The following is a 9,515-nucleotide window of genomic DNA, read 5'->3' as shown; positions in this document are numbered from 1 at the left end:
TTGTTTGCTGGATACAAAGCAAATACACAAAAATCAATTCATTTTCATATAAAAGAAAGCAACACAATATGATATTCAAACACAGTCAGCATACCATATCCATGAATTTTGCATCTGTATATTGAACCCAGGAATGGAAAAAAATGAAACACCAAATCATGAAATTATACTAAGCTGACATGTATTGTTGTCCTATACTATTCTTGAAATAATACAGTATAGAATTTATATTTCATTATGTATTATAACTCACCTAGGGAAGATTTAAAACATGTAAGTTGGGCACTGTGTACATGTCTGTAGTCCCCAGTTGAGAGACTGAGGCAGAAGGATCATGTTTGAGACCAGCCTGGGTTATAAAAAAACTATTAAAACAAATTAAAGACAAGGGGAGAGAATATACGGGAGATATAGGAATAATTAGGAAACCCAGAACATGAAAGAGTTTGATGTCCCCACTCCAGAGGAGCTAATACAGAAACCTTAAAGGGACAGAGGTTATCATGAGAATGGGATCTGGAACCAGTGTAAACATCAGTTAGAGTTGAGTCAACATGAGTCATAACACGTGTACACGAAAGCAGTGTTAGGAATCTCTCTGTATAACTATCCTTAACTAGCAAAAACACTTTGCTTTCCTTATTATGTTTATGCCTTTTCTTCAACAAATTATAAAACAAGAAACTAGAGAAAGTAAACACACTTCCATATAATACAACTAGAGAATTCAATGTTGAATAGATGTCAATTTCCCCTAACATGTACCATGTAAAAATAGAATCAGATCTCATCTGTGTGTGCATGTGTGCATATCAGACTGAGTCTAAATTGTAGAAAGGAAGATGGCCGATAATCAGCAAAGTACTGGTGAAGAAGAATAAATCAGGAAGGATCAGTCTACAGGACATCTGGCCGTTCTTTAATGCTTTACATATTCACATATCGTACTATGATTCAACTATAGTTAAAGGGACAAGTATCACATGTAGAACCCACCACACATCCAACATTTGGACAAACTAGAAGGTGGAAAGTGTAGCACTAAAGAATACTGTACAAAATATGGTCATTTAATAAATGTTCTAATTTAATTAAATACAGAAGTGCAAAAAATAAGAAAGAAGAAATGGTCCCTAAGAGTTGGTGCTGTGAATTGTTTTTACCTTCTTTCTATTAATGGACATATTAAAAACCTAATCATGTATAATTTCCAACAAAAAAATTCTGTTTCTAATTAAGAAATACTGGGTCATACAAATTTAGTATTCTTGCTGCAAGTGATAGAAAAACCTGAATAAGATGATTGTGGTGGTACAAGCCTGTAATTTCAGCAGTAGTGAGGCAGAGGAAGGAGAATTACCAGTTCAAGGCCAGCCTGAACGACATAGTAAGATCTTGTCTCAAAAAATCAAAAGAAAATAAAGTAAGGGAGGGAGGGAATGAATGAGGGAGGGAAGAAGGACTGAAGGAAGGAAAGGGGAAGAAGAGATGGAGGAGAAAAGGACAGAAGGAAGGAAGGAAAGGAAAAAGGAAAGAAATAACTGAATAAATTATTAAATTCCCACTGAGAGGCATCCATTTTCTCTGGAACTGAAAAAAAAAATACATGAAAATATCTAAATGAAGGCTAAGACAGAGAGCCAGGCCACATGGGCTCAAACAGTTTACTCTTGTGCAGTATAAGTAATGTTTAATATGTTACTGCATATGTGCAATGTGTGGATTGAGTCAAAGAGCAAGCACAGCTGTGGTAGTGATCAGTGATGGCAGATATTTATACAGATGTAGAATGCATATAATGCAAAGGACAATGTTTGGATTTTCTTGAATTTTATGAATGTTCACATTTTTTTTTTTTTTATGAATGAGGTATCTGTCCTAACGTTGCAGGGATGATTTTCTACACTTTTCTGTGAACAAAAAGTATTTGGTCCATTTTAATATTTGTGGTTTGGATCTTTACTGATATTTGAAGCATTATTGATAATGACAAATAGCTCTTCATTTGAGACATTATTTATATTTTTCACATCTTTTCAGTACTATTTATTTTTACTTTTGGAATTTGTTTCTTTTCACCATACAGATTTATTTAATTTGGTAGCTTTTAAAAATTTTTTCTATTTTGTATTCACAAATTTGACTCATAGTAATATTAATCTTCCTTTTTTTAAATTATATAACTTTTCATTAATTTATTTCATCATTTCACATTCTAAAATACTTCCCTTTAAATCATTTAATTTTTTCCTGTTGTACTATGAGCTAGTTTTTCCTCAGAGACTACTGAGGTGTGTCAATCACAGATATTTAAAATATTCACATGTCATCCATTTGGTATGCTTGGTATACTACATTTATTATACAATATGGATTTGTATTGGAGGTCTTACTCTTGATTTTTTTCTATGACATCAGAATATTTTTGTCCATGTCAATACTACACTGTGCTTACAATGAAGCTGTGATATCCTTTCTAGCTTAGTGCTTTCTTGACCATGCACTTGCAATAGTTCATTCCTGGCTGGCATTTTACTACCATTCTGTGCCCTGTCCCCTGGTTGCTACATGAGTCTTCATTACCTGCTCCTCACTGTCTTTCCATAATCTCTGGCTCATGGCTTCTGAATGTGGCAATGTGCTTTCCTAATTGTTTTCACAGTATTATAGGTCATCTTATGGAAATTTATTCTAGTATTAATCAAAATCATTTCAAGTCAGTATTTTTTATTATTGCTGTACTGGGGTACAAGTTCTTAAATCTTTTGTAAATGCCACAATGTACCCCGATCATGCAGAACAATAAAAAAAAGAAAGCATAAAAAAAAAACTTCTCACAATGTATCATATATCAAGTGGTAAAGTGTCTGCTTTGCAAGTGCAAAGTCCGGAGTTCAAATTCCAGTCTCAAGAAAAAAAAACAAAAATCAACCAAAAAAAAACCCCTTATAGGGCTGGTGCAGTGGCTCAAGTGGTAAAGCACCTGCCTAGCAAGTATGAGACCCTAAGTTCAAATCCCAGTATCACCAAAGAAAAACAAAAAACACACCATTCAAATCACTCTTTAATGAACAATATGAAGCAATGTCTTGTTAGTGATCTGAGAAATCTGGACTCAAGTGCTCAAAACAATGGTCATTTATGGAACTGAAGCCTAGAGGTATAAAATCCTTTTTTATACTTCTAGGTATACATGATGCCCTTCATGTCAGCTTGATTTATTCTAAATTCTCATTTTATCCTAGGTGAAGTTTATTGTAAGAGTTTATTACACTTATAACACAAGCTAGCCTTTGACTATGGGTCAGGGAATCAATTATGGAGAAAAATTTAGAAAATAAATGGCAAAACAGAAACACATGTTTAATGGTCCATTCTTATACAAATCAGATTTTCCATAGATTCTGTCATTTGAGGTAATAATTGTCAAGATGATAATTTTAGATGATCCAAACAGTACTACTCAGCAACCTATCATATCTAAGAAATAAAACATGTGTTTCAGTTTTTCCACAGAGAGCCTAAAGATAGTATATTCAGTGTACTGTAGGAGTTATCTGTGCTACATGAAAAAGGCAAAAGAGCAGTTTTAAGGAGGTAATTTTAATTAGAAATTTCAATGTGTGAATGTAAGAGGTCCCTGGGGTAGACAGAACTATTTTTATTTAAAGAGCACTTTGTGTTTTTGAAGAACAGAATATCTTAAAATTAGACCGGGGATCTTTGATGATATAAGTGGTTTCAAATAAGATAATTTAACATCTAAATATTGAAAGCTGCTGCAGTGAGAAAAATCAACAGTAACATATACACTAAAGGTAAATAATTATTTTATATTAATATATGCCTTTTGTTCATAATATATCTGAATATATTTCAAAGCATTATTCTACTAAAATAGTTCTTCTATGCTTATTTTATTTTTGTATAATTTACAATGAAGTCATAGCAATAATAAGCACCAATATAAAATCATTTTGAAATATAGAAAATATGTGTTTTTAAGCACAGTACTGTAGGAATACGTAATTTGAGCCAATATTTTGAACAAGTGTCACATTTATGTATGCAATCTTGGTTTCATTTTAGTTGATTTAAAGTGAAGCAGTCCATGGAATAAGTTTGTATCCATTGAGGCATACAGTGAATGTTTCTTTTACACAGATAGTGTCTTTGTGAAATAAAAGTTTTAAGTTCAAATTTTTTCATAAAATTTATTTAAGGATTTATGTGGTTAATGCATAACAAGTATACACACAGAACTAAAGCTTAGATAGCCTCCAATATATGGTAAATTAGAATTATTATTTCTCTTTCTCTTAATCCCATGGAGTTTTCAGGGAATATAGACTTGAACTTAAAATATAAATATCAGAGTATTCAGTCTTACTACCTTTAATTAAGAAGAACTTAAGTATCTACAAACGGAAAAATAATGCAGATAATTTTATTATAATATATTGAGTAAATTTATGCTCTTTCTGCCTTCTTCTGCTCATGAGTAAAATACACACAAATGACATGGATTTAATTTATTTAAATGTGTACAACCATAACTGTACTTTATTTAGCACTAGAAACTATTTTATTAAAGGTAAAGTTATTTTTATTAAATATTGCATTGCCAAAAGCGATAACGACTACATTTTTGTTTTCCTTTGTGTTAATTATTCTCTACTTTGAAAACTGACATTTCATCTAAATAGTTTCATTTCTGAATCAAATATTTAGCACCAAATAAAATGTTTGTCATTTTCTAGAATCTACACTGATTTGCTATGGTAAAATAATCATATTTCTTATCTCTCAGGCAATGTAGTAATAGTGAAATAAAATCCATTCCAAAAAAGTTTAGTTAAATCTCAACACGATAGGCTGAAAAGTGATTTGTACTCCTGGTATTAGGACCACAGGATACATAAATAAAATAAACAAAATTACAATTGGCAGTGAGCAATGGTTCCTGCTTTTAATTTCACTTGCTTAGGGAGGATGAGATCAAGAGGATTGCAATTCAAGACCAGCCCAAGTAAAAAGTTAGCAAGATCCTATCTCAGTCAATGAGCCAGGGATGGTGGTACATGCCTGTGGTCCCAGCTACTCAGGAGACCTTTTGTAGAAAGGTTATGATCTGAGGTTGGGCCAGGGTAAAACAAGACCCTACTTGAAAAAAAAAAAAACGAATGCAAAAAATGTTCTAGATGTATGGCTCAAGTAGTGGAACACCTGCCTCCCAACTATGAGGCCCTGAATTCAAATCACAGTACCACTTGAAAAATATACAATGAATTCATGGAGGAACCAGGGGGTGTGCAACTACAATCCCAACAACTCAGTAGGCCAAGACAGAAGGATCAAGATCTGATGCTGATTCAGCCAAAAGTGCAAGACCCTATCAAAAACAAACTAAGACAAGAAGTTCTGGAGGCATTGCTCAAATGGTAGAGTGTTTGTCTAGTAAGCATGAGGCCCTGAGTTCAATCCCCAGTACTGCCAAAAAAACTTAATGCATCTTCCATCTGGAGATTTGGAAGCCTGAGAATTTCATAATTTTAGATTATTGCATGAAGATCATAGTCAATTTTCACAATAAATATGCCATACAAAGGAAAAGTAAACTAGAGAAATACATTTTTATGTTGCCTAAATCAATGAATAAATTCCCTAGAATATAAGGCAATTTAAAAAGTAACAACTAGAACCTAAATAAAGTTTTTTAAATGTTATGATTTCTTTAAGTTGTCTTACATGTATTAACATATTAATTCACATAATAATCTTAAGTATTGTCAAAATTGTTAGCCTATTGTGTAGGTGAGTAAACTATGGCAAGGAGCTTTTAACAAGTAACACAAGTGTAAAGTGCAATTCTGATTCAATCTCAGTCCATCTTGATAAGACTCTGTCCTACTTCTGTGAACCTGTCCTTACACTATGATTGGTAAAGAAGGTACAGATTACTAGATTGGAGAAACAAAAGACATGAGTGGGATTAGTGATGAGCCATGAGAAAACTTGGGTGCCATATCTCAGGCATTCAGTTTCAGGAGTTCACAAGTACAAATCAGCCCAAGAATGAAGGAGAACCATTAAAAGTTTTACCAAAGGAGTCCCGCTTAATTTACAATAGTCCTGGCAATAATAAACAGAAAGAATCGAAGAAAGCAATTTGTCAACAAAGTAAATCAATAACTCCACTAAATATCAGACATGTGTTTCAAATCTGAGGAGTAAAAATTTATTAACATAGTGTCATATCTATGTAGTTTACTAACTATAATTGAGGAAATATAACTAGAGAATATTCACCTTGAAATTTGTCTGAGATATTTTGCAATGTTACTTATTTCTCATAAATACTGAACCTTAGAAAATTACATAGTTATTTATTATCTGGTAGATAAATGACAGTTAAGATTAAAACTCAATTTCAATGAAATAAAATTCACACTAATTTGTAATCATAAGACCTATACGCAAATTCTCAAATTGTCATTATGAGTTTTAATAACTCTATCTCTAAATAAAAATTAAAGTTAGAAATTGTTATCTCAGAGGCTGGTTTGTTAGGAATAGCAGAGATAATAGTGTGTACACAGAGTTAAAATTAAATGCATACGTATGTGTGTCTGTCTCTGTGTAGATCCACATATATGCACAGTGTGTGTGCAGGATTACTAACATCCACATAGCAGTCATAAATCACTGCCCTGTTATACTTTCTGTCTAATCCATGATCCCAGGCTAATTTTACTGATTAAAATCTTCTTATACAGTTCACTTAATATAATACTGAAAGATAGTTTTGCTATTCTCTCAATGAAATATATTTTTTATTTTTTAAATGCCTATAATTATGAACTGCATAATGAAGACAGTTATGCTCAAATGAAGAATAGGAAGAAGTGAAGAATTGAAATAAAATAAATAAACATACGTCATATTTCCAAAAGCTAGTAGAAAAGATTTGAAATTTTTCATCATGAAGAAATTATAAATGTGCAAGGAAAGAACTGTTTAACTAGATTTAAACATTATGCAATGCATACATTGATCAAAATATAACACAGAACCTGTTATATTACAATTTTTATGTTTTTATATATTAGTATATATTAGTTAAACAAATATATGTGTGAAGGAAGTCTGATATAATGCTACTAAAGCTTGATAAAGAAATTTACAAAGAAGCACAATAGGAGTGTCAAACATAGTCCTTTACGACTGAAGTAATAAGACAATGAACTTGTGGATTTCTCCTCAGTAGGTGCCAATTGCTCAGTGTCTGTAATGAGGATGGTTTGGCTTATCCTGGTCTGTTGACAGAAAGCATTCTGGAATGTTCTAAGGGAATTTCAGATCTAGGTGCCAGTGGCTCACATCTGTAATCCTAGCTACTCAGGAAACAGAGATCAGGAGGATTGAGGTTTGAAACCAACCTGGATAAATAATTCATGAGACCCTATTTTGAAAAACACCTGACACAAAGCAGGGCTGGCAGAGTGGCTCTAGAAGTAGGGCACCCAGCTAATAAGTGTGTGGTCCTGAGTTTGAACACCACCAAAAACTTTGAAAAAAGAATTTCAGAGTAAGTATACAGTGAAAATCTATAAGATCTAACATAAGAACATATAAAATACCAAGTAGTAGCATTCTTTTTTTTATTTTTTGAGTTACTGGGATTTAAATTCAATGTTTCACGTTTGCTAGGCAGGCAGTCTACCACTTGATTCATGCATCCAGCCATGTTGGCTTTAGTTACTTTTTAGGTAGGATCTAGCATTTTTTTTCCATACTGGCCTGGACTGTAATTTTCCTACTTAAGCTTCCACATAGCTGAGATTATAGGCAAACTGAGCCATGCCCAGCTTACTGGTTGAGATGGTATCTTGTTGACTTTTTGGCTCAGCTGGCCTAGAACCATGGTCCTTCCAATCTACTCCTCCAGAGTAGCTGACATTACTAGCATGAGATACTGCATCCAGTCCATATTATTCTTCCAGTGGAAATAATTGCAGTGATCATGAGAATTGTTCTGGATGACCTGATACATTTTGAGAACAGGCTCTTGTTCCTAAAGGCAAAGTGAAAAACGTATGTTAAGTGTTTTCTTACAGCAAGGTATGGTGCTTCATGTTTATAATCCCAGCACTTAGGAGGCTGAGGTATGAAGATTATAAATTTGAGGACCATCTGAGCTACATAGAAAGAAATTGTCTTTAAAAACTAACTAATTAACTAACTAACTAACTAAATGGCATGGTAAATAAATTAATATTTTTATAAAGTAATTAATAAGTATGCCCTCTCCACAGATGAATCAACACCAAAAGCCAGCAGAAGAAAATAGAACAGAAGTGATGGAATTTGTTCTTTTGGGATTTTCTGACATTTCTCACCTCCAGTGGTTTTTATTTGGATTGTTCCTTGCCATCTATATCATTATCTTGTTGGGACATGGCACCATATGATTAATAACAAAAGTAGAGCCCACTCTCCACACCCCCATGTATTATTTCCTTGGCAATTTTTCCTTTTTGGAAATCTGTTATGTGTCAGTTACTCACCCCAGAATGCTTGTGAATCTTGGCACTCAAAGAAGAAGCATCTCTTTAGTTGCCTGTGCTACACAAATGTGCTTTTTTCTTATACTGGGAGCCACAGAGTGTTTTCTTTTGGCTGTGATGTCCTATGACCACTATGTGGTCATTTGTAACCCTCTGAACTATTCTTTACTCATGAATCACAAGGTTTGTACCCAGCTGGTGACTGGCTCCTGGATCAGTGGAATTCCAGTCCAGATAGGACAGACATTCCAGATTTTCTCACTGTCATTCTGTGCTTCCAACCAAATCAACCACTTCTTCTGTGATATACCCCCAATACTCAATCTTGCTTGTGGACAAATCTTTGTGAATAAGATGATGGTCTACATAGTTGCTGTGTTGTTTGTCTTAGTTCCTTTTCTGTTAATACTTATATCTTATAGCAAAATCATCTCTACAGTTCTCAAATTGTCATCAACCACAAGTCGGGCCAAAATCTCTTCCACCTGTTCATCTCATCTTGCTGTTGTGGGGTTATTCTTTGGACCAGGCATTATTACATATTTAAGACCCAAGTCTAGTCATTCACCAGACACAGAAAAAGTGCTTTCTCTGTTCTATACTATTGTAACTCCCATGTTCAACCCCATGATATATAGTCTAAGGAATAAAGATATGATAATGGCACTAAAAATTATTATATAAATAATTCTTTTGAATAAAACATGAGTTGTGTTTGCAGGTCTTGTTTTTCCATGTCTATAATAAACATTCAACTAATATGTATTGTTACCTCTGTCTCTTATTTGTCTCTACAATGATAACTATTTCCAAAGTAAATTCCATTTGTAATGTTGAGAAACAAATCAGTCTTAAGTTATGAGCAAAGAATGTGTCACTAAATAAAAAAATATGCAATAGTAATTTCATATATTATTTTGTACAAAATAACCATTCTTAAAAGAACTT

The 9,515-nt window shown here is 33.1% G+C and overlaps 1 pseudogene; it reads left to right on the top strand.

Annotated features, from left to right (window-relative positions):
- The first annotated feature begins 8,315 nt into the window (after positions 1 to 8,315).
- Positions 8,316 to 9,275, top strand: LOC141417901 (olfactory receptor 10AG1-like; annotated as a pseudogene).
- Positions 9,276 to 9,515: the final 240 nt, after the last annotated feature.

Source organism: Castor canadensis, chromosome 1 (genome assembly GCF_047511655.1).
Source record: "Castor canadensis chromosome 1, mCasCan1.hap1v2, whole genome shotgun sequence".
NCBI classification, from domain to species: Eukaryota; Metazoa; Chordata; class Mammalia; order Rodentia; family Castoridae; genus Castor; species Castor canadensis.
This window is presented reverse-complemented; position numbering and strand designations above follow the sequence as displayed.